Here is a 12,492-nt window from a genome sequence, read left to right as displayed (position 1 = left end):
ATGTATGTTATAGCAACAAGTAATCAATTTATTAATCCTTACACCTCATACCAATATTTTTCATAACAACAACAAATTGAAGTTGATCTAGACATGAAAAGGTTGGAGGACATCAAGTATTATATTATTTTCCTAAATGAAAAGTTTGAGGGTGCCTAAGTGAAATACTTGACAATACGACACGATCCCAAACACATAATAGTACATGCTTTCTTCTGATGTTGTTTAGTTTTTAGTTTCTCATGAACCATTGGTTAAATACTCATGATGTCCAAAAGTCTCTTTGTCTGGTGAAAAGCTTGCAAGTAGCTGTGGCTAGATAAAGATGAGCTAGAAGATATATCTAAAAAACTTTATTAGAGATTTATAAGTTATTTTGTGTGCCACACACATAAATGCACGATGGCGTTTAAGACACTCCAAGGTTGTTAGAATTATGACAGGACATTAACAAACCCAAAAGAAATCCATTAGGGACTACCAACCTTTTCTCTGATTCGTTCTGAAATGTGTACATTTGTCTGTTACCTTAAAGTCGCCTTGAAATCCTCTATATAAACCACCAAGGCCACTATTCCTCTCATATTAATCATCAGTTGTTTTATCAACAATTTCAAGTTGAAGTTCATAGAAGCTTGAGTAAGGTAATAAGTCTATCTTGTTATTTCAGTAAGTTAATTCACTAATGGAGAGGGTGATGGCATGATTTGTTTTGAGGATTGTTTTCTTTATTTACAAAGTAATAACTCCTTCATTGTGTTCATCTAATTTTGTATAGTTTTTACAAAAGGTCTGCATGTTATTTATTATGTCAATTTGTAGCATTATATTACAAATTAGATAGTACCTAATTCACTATATGTGCATGGAATCAATTTGAACATATAGATCCTTAGCAATGTCAAATGGATCAGAAGAAAGAAGTGAGCATGCCCAGGAGTTGCATGGATCACCATCAACACCTTTGATGACACCACAAGAACAAGCAATTGATGAGTTTTGGAGGAGAAGACAAGAGGACATTGAGAACTTAATGAACTTCAACTGTCACAGTTTACCCATGGCCAATATTGAAGAAATCATTAGAGCCAATCTTGGTACTGTCATGACATCATCTGATACTCCACCATTTGTGACCAAGCTATGTGAGCTATTTATCCAAGAACTGGCAATCCGTGCTTGGATGTGTGCCTCATCCTATGGCCGCTTCACCATACTTGAATCAGATATCACAGAGGCCATTAATTCTACCAAGCCTTATATTTTCCTCAATGGTGTTCTCCAAAGGCATGAGACAAATCATGATTAGGAATCCACATCCAGCAATGCGTCCCAACTACTACAGGTTCTTAAGAGAACTTAGGAAAGTCCATTTTTCTCCATTATCATAACTCATTTAACACAAAATGTTCAATTTCCTTTTTCAAGAAACACAATTTCTTGCAGCAAGCTATGAAAGTACCAAAACTGCCACACCAACCATAGTGACTCCTCTAGTGGGCCATGGAAAAGTTGTTGATGGTGATCATCAAAATATTGTTGTGCAGAAATGCCCTGAGAATTGTGATTGTACAAGTGGTAGCAACATCCATTCTACTAAGGATATGGTGGTTTCTAAGTCTACATTGCACAAATTAGTGGAAGAAGACTCATAGTTTCCTGAAGACAACCATGTTCTTGCAATTAGCCCTGCACTAGAGATACATAATGATGAAGATCTTAATAACATATCTGCCACCTCAAGTGGTAGCACTAAAGAAACCAAATAAAATACAAGCTAATCGTTTATCGATTGTATCAAGTGCTCTAATAAATGATACGGTGGGAGCATGAACTATGTATGCATGTCCTACATATAGAAATTATTAAGGGAAACATTGTCTTGAGTTTTTTGTGAGTGGACTTCACTTGTATTTCCATCCACATTTATTAACTTTAACCTGTAAAGGTTGCCTCTTCTATTTAATCCAATAGTCATACATATTCCACTTGATGCATCGAAATATCAATCAAAGCATCCAAACATAGCCAGTTAGCTATCAAAAAGTTATTAGGTCACTTCAGTAGCAAATATTTATCTCTATAGATCTATAGTTGTCCAAACGGATGGCACGATATGGACCAACATGCACCCGGCGAGGCGTGGTAGGGCTTGATTGAGCCCGACAAGACACGGTTAAGTTATCAGGCTATCTCATTCCTGCACATGGCAAGGTAGAGACTTACATGTGTCATGTGTGTCAGCCTAGCAAGCCTATGAAGCCCGATGGCATGACAAAGCCTTAGAGTTGGAGACCATGGCTGGACGGCCATAGCCCATAGATGAAGATATGTCAAAGGTGAGGCAATGACAGTCGATAGCCAAGGACATCTGGGCTACCATGCCCTCGAGGGAGGGATGGATTTCATGGAGCTAAGCAAGTTAGGTTTGGTGTGGAGGCATCAAATCCGGCTATGGAGGACCTAGATCCACCACCGTTGATGGTGGTCACGGTTGTTCCACCGTTTGTTGCCAATTTAATCCTCCCTGCACATGTATTGTTGTTTATGCACATATTTTATTGCATTTTTTAGTGATACTTTCATACATATTTGGATCATATATGTGCCACTTGCTGGCTGATATTGACCTTGTTTTCAAATATGCTTTTGTATTTCTATGCATATTCATGTTTATAAGAAATATGACATAAATTGGACACTTGCGTAACACAAGTTGTGTTTATATGGACTTGACATGGGCTTAATTGCACACATGATAGAACAGGCTTGTTAGTACAAGGAACAATGATGAGCTAATCATGGGCCAGGGTTTGAGGTCTCCATGTCTTGATCCTCTAGCCCAAGGACGATCCACTAAGGGTGTGGTTTGTTTGAGGACAAGGTGGATTGGACATAGATATCCATGGATATCGGGATAAGGATATCCATATTATCTATTTGGTTAAGCAGATGGGACCAACCATTTTTCTGTTTGGTTCGATAAATATGTGTTGGACGGGGCGAGCTATTGTTTGTTTGGTTGGATGGACAAGGGAGATTCAGTCACCACCTACCCAAACTAGTGAGGTTACCCTTCAAACATGCACAACAGCTACAGCACATGTACAAAACACATGACACCTTGATAAACACATGCATTGTCCGAACAGAAATTACATATGCAGATATTTAGCATGTTTTAGAACTTCCTCACATTACATACAAAATATATAATAACCCAAGAGTATAATGTTTGATGGGTTATAAGCACGGCTACTACGAATATATAGATTAACCCGCAGTGCATTGTCTATGGGGTACTAGCAAAAGAGTTGTAGCAGTAGTGTGCAACATGGCATAACAGCCATATCTTCAGTTTTCAGGGAAGTGCTCGGTAATGATCTTTGCAGCCCAGTTCAACTTGTGAGATAAAGACAGAGAACAAAAGGCTCTAGCTTTGCTTGGACGGTCAACAAGATGCTCATGGTAAAATGATAGATGGGTGTCATCAAAGCCTGAGCTTGTGTTCTAAGATGGTTACTAATCTGCTCCCTAGTCCTCTTGCACTTGAAATGGTCATTCAAAGCCTTGGCACAAGAGTTCAAATGGGTCTTCTTGAAACCTGATGGTGTTTTGTCACAAGCCACTACATTGGCAAGGTAAGTAAGCACGAAAGAAGACATTGCAGAAGGCCAAGTGACATGGCCACCGCCCTCGGCCTGCTCCCCAATAGCCTCAAATTCCATTTGCCTATCACAATGTCATTCAAATTTAAAAAATCAGATTGCAAAAAAAACAGCAAGCCATATCCAGCACAAAAAAGATAGCAAGCCATACCTGCTCCTTTCTCCCTGCTGTGTGAGACGAACATCAAAGGGACAACAGAGATGTGCCGCCGGGGCCTACTCCCTGTTGCTGTTGTGCGACCGGCAAAGGAGATGTGTGGCCGTTGAAGGGTCGAGATGGCGGACTAGAGGGGGGGTGAATAGTCTTTTCTAAAATTTAATCGCGTCGGCTAACCGATACAAATGCGGAATTAAAACTATCGGTCTAGCCAAGACTATACCCCACTATATATGTTCACTAGCACCTTACAAAGATAACAATTATGCAACAGAGGTGCCGGGCTAGTAAGAGCTCTCCTAAACAATTCTAAGAGCAAGGTTACACAAACCTATGCCACTAGTATTTTAAGCAACAAGAGAGCTCCTACACATGCTAGTAAGCAAAAGCACAAAGCTAACGATGCTCACTAGCAATGCTCAATAACAAGGCAACCAATGCCTAATTAGAGAGCGCAAATACTTAGCTACATAAACTAAGCAATGTGACTAACAAGGTTACTAAAACCAAATTAGCCACTCAAGGGAGCTACTTCTATGCTACACAAGCTAGAAGGTAACTAGTGAGCTACACAAGCTAACTAATTACAAGAGCAACTACACAAGCACAATGTATGTGAAAGTAATTACAAGCTTGTGTAAGGGGGTTGCAAACCAACGGGAAGAACAAAGTTGACACGATGATTTTTCTCCCGAGGTTCACGTGTTTGCCAACACGCTAGTCCCCGTTGAGACAAGCTTCAAGGTTGCCGCCGGTCCTCTTGCTAGTGGTGACTCGCAAGTCACACTCTCCCACGTGGAGTGCTTACCACAAGCTCTAGCACTTGACCCGGCTGGACCACTTGTCGCCCTTCGCGTCTCGCTTTACTAGAGTTGCTCTTCGCGGCTCCCGCAGGGCAAGCACAATGCCCCTCACAAAGCTCTTCTCCGGAGCACCGCAGAAACTTCTTGCGGGCTTCGACGGAGACCACCACCAAGCCGTCTAGGAGGTGGCAACCTCCAAGAGTAACAAGCACCACCGGCTTGCAACTCGATCGCCTAGTGCCACTCGATGCAACCTCACGATGCAATCGCACTAGAATCGCTCACTCACACAATCGGATGATCACTATCAAGTATATGTGTGATGGAGGGCTCCCAAGCACTCACAAGCATGGACACTAAGTCCCTTGAGGTGCTCAACGCCAGCCATGGCCGAAGGCCACTTCTATTTATAGCCCCAAGGGCTAAACTAGCCGTTACCCCTTCACTGGGCAACGGTCGGGCCAACCGGACGCTCCGGTCGTGTTGACCGGACGCTGGACCTCAGCGTCCGGTCGCTCACAGACGACCACGTGTCCTGATTCCAACGGTCACTTGACCTGACCGGACGCAGCAGCTTCAACTGACCGGACGCTGGACCCTCAGTGTCCGGTCGTTTCCAGTAAGCTCCCGAGCATGACCGGACGCGTCTGGTCGAACACGATCGGACGCAGCACCAGCGTCCGGTCACTCTCCAGCTACTGCTTCACTCCACGTCAGCGCGATCAGACGCAGGCAGTCAGCGTCCGGTGCATATGGATCCAGCGTCCGGTCAGTTGACCGACGCCAGCATCTTCGCGACTAACTCGTTCTCACTTCTAACTTATTCATCCTTGCTCCAAAGAGCCAACCACCAAGAGTTTGCATCCGGCGCAATAGAAAGTAGGCATTCCATTTTCCCGAAAGCGCCGAATCCCGCCGAGCTTGCTCGGCGGGAGGGAGAGAGGGACCCAAAACCCATCTCACCCCTGCAAACACCACCTCCTTTGTAAATGTGCCAACACCACCAAGTGTACACCATCATGTGTATGTGTGTTAGCATTTTCACAATCATTTCCCAAAGGATGTTAGCCACTCAACTTGCCACGCCACTCGATCCTAGCGATAATGCAAAGTTAGATCACTCGAGCAGCATTAGATGACCGATATGCAAACAAGTTTGCCCCTCTTGATAGTACGGCCATCTATCCTAAACCCGGTCATAAACTTCTCTATACACCTATGACCGGTGAAATGAAATGCCCTAGGTTATACCTTTGCCTTGCGCATTCCATTCCATCTCCTTCAATGTCGATGCAACACATGCACCAACACGATCAACAATGATATGATCCACTTCATATCATCACATGATCATATTGGTTCATCGATCTTGACTCTACTTGCTCTTCACCGTTGCCATCGTCCATCGGCGCCAAGTCTTGCTCAAGCTTCACCGCCATGCGGTCCATCACTCCAAAGCCTTCGACTTGCCCTTCACGCTTGCAACCGGTCCATCAAGCCAAGTCATGTCTTGATCTTCTCCACCTTGATCACATGACTCAATGTCATGTCTCATGTGCAATAAGCTCCTTCATCATCACATGTGTGAGCTTTGCAACATCTCCAAGCCATTTTCACCTCCATGGCATATGTTGCTCATACACATGTACCTGTGGACTAATCACCTATGTATCTCACATAAACACAATTAGTCCACCTAGGTTGTCACTCAATTACCAAAACCAACAAGGACCTTTCAATCTCCCCCTTTTTGGTAATTGATGACAATTCTACAAAGATATGGAAATTAAGCTCTTTTGGATTCATGTTGCTTGCCCAAGCAATTTTACCATGTGAAAATGATTTTGGACAAGTATCACAAACCCGAAATGGTAGTATTAGCTCCCCCTACTTATGTGCTAGTGTATTTAATTTGAAGCTTGCACATATGCATAGATTGAAATTGTGGGAGAGTAAATACTACAAAATGATGCTAAGGTGTATAGAATAAACCTTTGAAGCGTGTACCAATCGTAGTTGCACCTTTAAGTTCATCCTTAGCACCATGGTTAGCTAGATATCACTTGGAAATAAAAGCACTAGATACCTCATGAGATCAATATTAAAATCAAGGTACTAGCATTACTTAAAGAATATACCAAGTGTCTAGCTATCATCCTATGCATGCTAGTTATCAAATCATCATTCAAGTTCTATAACTAGCATACACCACACAAGCATGCATATTGAATTTGAAAACTTATGCAATGCAAGCAAGCACATGATTATGCACATATCAAATGCAATCAATCAAAGTTTATGAGCTTGCTCCCCCTACTTGTGTGCTTCTCTTGTCCAAGAATTTTGATCCATCTCTTTTCTTCAATGTTGCTCCCTCTTTGTCCATGTCCAATTTCTCCCCCATTCAATCAAGCTTTCATATCTTTGTACAATCTCTCCCCCTTTGTCATCAATTTCCATAAAAGGTGTGCTTCTTATTGATGCAAAGGTGTGCACTTTGGGGTAGATGGTTGAGACTTGCATTTTTGATGGACATTACTTGAATATTGGAATGACACCATATGTAGATACCATTTAGAATTTGCAACTTGTACTACTTGTATCTTATCATTCTATGTATGGGTCATCCATTTTATTTCACTTAAGCTCTTGTAGGTGAGGGATGCATTCTTTATTTGATGATCACTTAAAGTTGAGGATCACTTGTGGAACCATCATCTTGCATGATTGATACTATGTATAGATACCACTTGTAGGAAGTGAATATCATTTGAAAGAATCTTCTAGTATGGAACCACTTGTTTGATTTATCAATAAAGACCATTTCTTGAACATTAACTATCTTCATGAGTACCACTTATAGGATATCACTTGTGAGTTAAAACATACAAACTAGATATCCATTTGCATTGTTGTCTTGTGCTTGTACTCTTATCACTATCATGAGCTTCTTATGTGACTTGAACTAAATGGATTTGCTTAAGTTTTCAAGTCCGGTTTGAACTAATGACAAGCTTCTTCACACCTCTTTTAAGGGTTATCTTGTCAATGTTGTACTTGTCACTTATTAGCAATATAAATTAAGTCAAGTACTTGGGTTCACTAGCTTATGAACAAATTCATATACTAACCACTAGATCAAGTAATCATTCAAACAATAGTGGTAGGCTATGAATTTAAACATTTCATTTGTTATGCATGATCCTATGAAGCATGTACTATATGCACTAACCGCATACTAGTAAGGGATGAAATGATCATGCACATTACAATGATACCTTTGCTATGTTGGAGTAGAGGATAGTCACATAGATTCCAATTCATTACTCCAATAGCAATACGAAGTCCAATTATAAGCTTGGTGAAGACCGATAGATACTAATTTGAATCTCATTCTTCACCCATATGAAATTAATACCACTTATGATCAAGTGCACTTTCTTGTTGTGGTTGACTTGCTTTCTCTTTTGATCTTAGCTTGCATGAGAGCATCAATATGAGAATACCACTTGAAATATCATGACTAGCTCTCTTTTGGGTGTTGCTTGCTTTTCTTGATCAATCCTTTTGATTGCTTCAACTAAGTATCTCAAATGTTCCTCGGATCACCACTTCCATGTTAGCCTTCCAAGTACCACACTTGGTTTACCTACACATAGGCGGCAAGCCCCTACACTAGGGAGAAGTGACCTCTCTCCAAGAACTATTCTTGATACTCACTTGAAATAACTTGATTGATTGATCCAAGTGATGGACTTAATTTGATGAGTAACCTTGATTCCTTCTTTAAGTCCTTTTCTTTCTTCTTGTTTAAGTTCTTTTCTTTCTACCAAATGATTTCCAATAGTTACTAGAACTTAAACTTCAACTTCATCTTGAGTTTGATCTTGATCTTCTAATTTGAGTACCAAAAGTGTGCAAAGTACACTCCTCAATCAAATGGCCTTGTACTCTTTGTTTAACATGTTACTAGATCATCTCAAAACCAAACTTAGGTACCTCAATCACTTGTAAACATGTTTCCAACTTGAGGACCTTTCAATCAAAGTGACTCTAGATTAATCCAATACTTGTTACTTTTCTGGCAGATTCTGTACTCTCCAAAGAAGTTAACATATCTCTCAAAGTACAAATCCAAATACCACAAAATTTGGTGGAGATGAGCTTCACTAAGTTATCTAGCAGCCATAAAAATTTTAGCTTCATTTGATCTCATATGACTGCCAAAATTTTAATTCTTCCACCAATGCTACATGCTGAAAGCTGCTGCACTATAGCTAACAAGAACCACTCCAAAACCGAAGCATTTCTTATCCAATTTCCATGAAATTTGTACAGCATCTCATACCATAAATCTAGAGCATGTACACCAATTTTCAAGCCAATCCAATAAGATTTGATTACTCAAACATGGCTATGATCACAGCTAGCTCAGATTTTGCAATATAGGACAGATTTCAACAATTGAGCTATGCTTCATCAAATATGAATCAAACTTGAAACTAACTTGTTTGAATACTTCCATAAGACATATATCCATTCAAACCACTTACTAAAAGTCATCTCATGAATTTATCCAACACAAATCAATCCAAACTTGATTACTAAGCAATTATCCATTCAAACATCTTATAGCAAGCAACTTTGCATATTTATCCAATTCAATCAACTCATATGCACCCAAATGAAATGATCAACAAGAGATATACCTTGGTTAGCTCATGATCATCCAATTAGCAAGCTTTCAACTCAAATATTTGCAAGTCATCAAATATTCCAATAAATTACCAACAACTTGAAATTGACACTTGTATGTTGTAGCACATTTGGACTTCACTCAATTTGTCATGGCATTGGGATGATGATCATCACTTAGCAATACTTGGCTCAACTATATGATCAACAAGATGAATATCATTTGAACCAAGCCTCCAATGCCGATGGTACCTACAATCAATCATCCACTTTTTGATGGTACCCAAACAAGTTTGGGTCCTCTCAAGTTAGGAGCAACATACTTAGGCAACGCCTTAGTATGAGTAGCGGGATGATTTGCAATTACAACCAATGAGGTACCATTGCCATCCTTTCTAAGCATATCATGATCATCAATTGAAATAGGCTTAGAAATTTTACCTAGGGGACATGAATGTGCCATGTGTCCCCTTTCCCGGCATGAGTAGCACTTTCTCTTTGCTTGAGCCTTCTCTTCTTTGCTCATGTGGTGCTTCTCATTGCCTTGCCTCTCATGGATTGCTTGAGCCTTCTTCTCAAGCTTGTTAGGACACTTAGAGGCAAAGTGTCCCGTACTTCCACACTTGAAGCACTTGATGTGAGCATAGACTTTCTTCTCATTGTCATTCTTGCTCATCATCTTGGCATATTGAATTTGCATTGGATGCCTTGCCTTTCCACCCCTTCTTGTTTTCTTCTTCTTTATCATCAAGTCACCACCATCTTCATGGTTGATCTTGATTTGAACTTGGGGTGTCTTCTCTTGCTCAACTTGTGGCTTTGGTTGAGGCTTCACTTGTTGCTTCACCAATTGCTTGGTTGGGCACATTGAGGTAAGATGACCCCAAGTGCGGCACTTGAAGCATTTGACATGCCTTAGCCTCTCTTCTTCTTTCATCATCTTGAGCTTCTCAATGTTAGGGCAACCATTTGCAAGGTGTCCCGCTTCATGACACCGGTAGCACATGGTGTGAGAGAGATTTCTTTGTTGAATCTTCTTCATCTTTCTTTCTCTCTTTCTTTCGCCCTTTGTCATCTTCTTCTCAAAGCCAAGGCCACACTTGTCACCATAGATTCTTTGAGTCTTCAATATGTGCTCAAAGGTGACTTTTGAGTTGTAGCACCTCTCTAACTTATTTCTCAATTTCTTCACTTCATTTTTGAGCTCATTGTTCTCCTTCAAAATGTTAGTCATACAAGACATAGAAGTAGAACAAGCATCTATATGTGAAGAGCATGGCATATCTAATAAATCATCACAAGAGGTGGATACATGCTTCTTTTCTACATCACAAGGTTTAGCAACATTTTGCAATTGATCTTTTGACCCATGTGACGAGTTCTCATTATTTTTAAGTTTCTTTGTAAACACTTTAATGAGAGAAGCTTGTTTTTTCTAATAATTCATCATGAGATGCAAGAAGTGTCTCATGATTCAATTTAAGCTCATCAAGTGAAGATTTATAAGCATTAAGCAATTTCTTATGTTCTTCATAAGAGTTCTTTAGAAATGAGTTTTCATTTTCTAATTTCAATGTTTTAGCTTTCTCATTTTCTAAAGACATGGTCATGCTAGCAAGTCTACTAACAAGCTCATCATATGACTCAACATGATCAACCACATTACCATTTGATACCTTGGTGTCACCTTGTGACATGAAGCAAAGTGGTGTAGTGGATGGGCTTGTAGTAGCATCATCATCATGGCTCGAGCATGAATCATCATCACCATCAAGTGTGCATGGGGTAGCAACATCACTTGCAACACTTGTGGCATCATCATCAACCTTGTCAAGTGAACTTGTAGTGGATTGATCATCATCATCCTCACTTGACAATGAGGTGGAGCAATCTTCCACAATCACCAAATTGTGGTTATGCTCAACACACTCATGCACCTCCTTCTTAGGCTCATCCTCCTTCTTGAATTTGCCATCATCCCATGTGGAGGAATCACCGTAGAAGGCTTGGAGTGCTAGCCACATATCATGTGCATTCTCCAAGTCCCACACACGTCTAAAAACATCATCATGTAAAGCACATATTAGATAATAAAGAGCACGATGATCAAGTTGTAAGCAATCCTCTTGTGCTTGGGTTAGGTTGTCCTTATCCAAAGCATCACGAGAAAAAACAACAACAATGATCCACCATGCCTTGGGACCCAATTCACGGAAATGATCAAGCATATGACGTTTCCACCGTGCATAGTTTGTGCCATCAAAAATGTGTGTGTCACAAACAACTTCTAGCCCAAAGTTCGCCATCCTCTCGGGTTGGTGAAGACCACAAATGAGAGACCGGGCTCTGATACCAATTGAAGGGTCGAGATGGCGGACTAGAGGGGGGGTGAATAGTCTTTTCTAAAATTTAATCGCGTCGGCTAACCGATACAAATGCGGAATTAAAACTATCGGTCTAGCCAAGACTATACCCCACTATATATGTTCACTAGCACCTTACAAAGATAACAATTATGCAACAGAGGTGCCGGGCTAGTAAGAGCTCTCCTAAACAATTCTAAGAGCAAGGTTACACAAACCTATGCCACTAGTATTTTAAGCAACAAGAGAGCTCCTACACATGCTAGTAAGCAAAAGCACAAAGCTAACGATGCTCACTAGCAATGCTCAATAACAAGGCAACCAATGCCTAATTAGAGAGCGCAAATACTTAGCTACATAAACTAAGCAATGTGACTAACAAGGTTACTAAAACCAAATTAGCCACTCAAGGGAGCTACTTCTATGCTACACAAGCTAGAAGGTAACTAGTGAGCTACACAAGCTAACTAATTACAAGAGCAACTACACAAGCACAATGTATGTGAAAGTAATTACAAGCTTGTGTAAGGGGGTTGCAAACCAACGGGAAGAACAAAGTTGACACGATGATTTTTCTCCCGAGGTTCACGTGTTTGCCAACACGCTAGTCCCCGTTGAGACAAGCTTCAAGGTTGCCGCCGGTCCTCTTGCTAGTGGTAACTCGCAAGTCACACTCTCCCACGTGGAGTGCTTACCACAAGCTCTAGCACTTGACCCGGCTGGACCACTTGTCGCCCTTCGCGTCTCGCTTTACTAGAGTTGCTCTTCGCGGCTCCCGCGGGGCGAGCACAATGCCCCTCACAAAG

At 40.9% G+C, this 12,492-nt stretch overlaps 1 pseudogene; it reads left to right on the top strand.

Annotated features, from left to right (window-relative positions):
- Positions 1-898: 898 nt before the first annotated feature.
- LOC136487801 (uncharacterized) lies at positions 899-1,769 on the top strand (annotated as a pseudogene).
- Positions 1,770-12,492: the final 10,723 nt, after the last annotated feature.

This window comes from Miscanthus floridulus, chromosome 10 (genome assembly GCF_019320115.1).
Source record: "Miscanthus floridulus cultivar M001 chromosome 10, ASM1932011v1, whole genome shotgun sequence".
NCBI lineage: Eukaryota > Viridiplantae > Streptophyta > Magnoliopsida > Poales > Poaceae > Miscanthus > Miscanthus floridulus.
This window is presented reverse-complemented; position numbering and strand designations above follow the sequence as displayed.